Source organism: Pteropus vampyrus, unplaced genomic scaffold, assembly GCF_000151845.1.
Source record: "Pteropus vampyrus isolate Shadow unplaced genomic scaffold, Pvam_2.0 Scaffold205, whole genome shotgun sequence".
Lineage (NCBI taxonomy): Eukaryota > Metazoa > Chordata > Mammalia > Chiroptera > Pteropodidae > Pteropus > Pteropus vampyrus.
This window is the reverse complement of record NW_011888986.1, coordinates 1,955,658-1,957,193: the sequence shown is the minus strand read 5'-3', so window position 1 is coordinate 1,957,193 and position 1,536 is coordinate 1,955,658.

The window sequence follows — 1,536 nt, the reverse complement described above, 5'->3', positions numbered from 1 at the left end:
GGCTTTATTATTAAAGGAAAGAGGATGGAATAGGTACAGTCTCTGTTTTTAACAACTCTTCTTCCTCCTTTTCCCCCAAAATTTCAACATGGATACTTCTCAGTTGTTTTTAATATTTGATGAGAAAAATGAAAACCAAACTACAAAATAGAATCTCTATTGTTTTTCTATACCAGCAATAACTAATTACAAGTGTACAGAAAATAAGATACCACCTCCTGTAGACACCGACACATAAAGCATTGAGGTACATCCTCATAAGAATGCAGACCTTCTTAAGGGGAGAGTTCACAGCTCAGATCTGGTTACAGGCCGTGGACCTCAGCTTTCTTATCAATAAAATGGAGATAGTGACATCTCCTTTATAAGGTTTTTATATGGATAAGAGGTAGTAATTATAAAGCACTTAGTATTCAGGAAAGCACTTAAGAAAGAACAGTATGGCCATATTTATGAGCACACAACTCAGTATTAAAATTCTCAGGGAGTAGATATTTATAAGCAAGATTACTTGGGTTTTTCTTTGCATTATGTCAACCATTGCCTTTGTTATCCAGATAAATTGCAAGTTCCATAAATGTTGCTCAGCCAATCACTGGTCACATAATGTGACCCAAGTCTGTGTAAATGTTTCTGAATCTGCAAATTCTTCTTTAGGCACATCAGAACCCACGTTACTTTTAATGACTGAGCTATCACCTCCTGTTGCTTCCTCAGGGAGAAGATTTCAGAGTTAGACAGTTCACTTAGTTGACTTAAGAAAGAAATATTCATTTTATCCCTCTGTTTTTTTCTCCCTTCAATGAACAAATTTCACAAAGGTGTAGAAAGTTACTGTGAGAGCAACTTCCTTCATGGAAATGGAAAAGCAGCTGTCATTCAAACATCATGAAGAGCTACAATGAGAGCAAGATGATACATGTTTCAACAATTATAAGTGTCAACCTTAAAGTTTTCCAGATATAAGATCAATGAACATGAACCTTCAACTTTATCCTTCTATGCCAGCAATAAATGACTAGAAAATTAAACCACACCATCAAAATAAAATATTTACACATTATTGAATAATAATGCATAAAATGTCTATGGAAAAAAAATAACTCTCTATTAAATAAAATGAGGGAAGACCTGAATAAATGGAAAGATAGACCACATTTATGAATAGGGAGACTGATTTCATTAATAAGCTAATTTTTCAAATGTTTGATGTGACTACAATGAAAATCCTAGTAGAATACTTTAAGAAACAAAAAGTTGATTCTAAAATTTTTTGGAGGAATAAAGGTCCTCTATTTTGAACAAAAAGTAAAGGGGTAAGAAACTTGCCTTAATCAATGTTTTGACATATTACAAAGCCATAATAATTTTAAAAAATCAGAAATCACAACCAAAAGTATGATACCAAGAAAAGGTCATGCAAAGAGATCACTGGAACAAACAGAAAGCCCAGAAACAAATCTAAGTGTTCATAGGTGCCTCTTATTTATGAGGTGACATCACAAATTTATAAGAAAAGATTAGGTTATTTAGTCA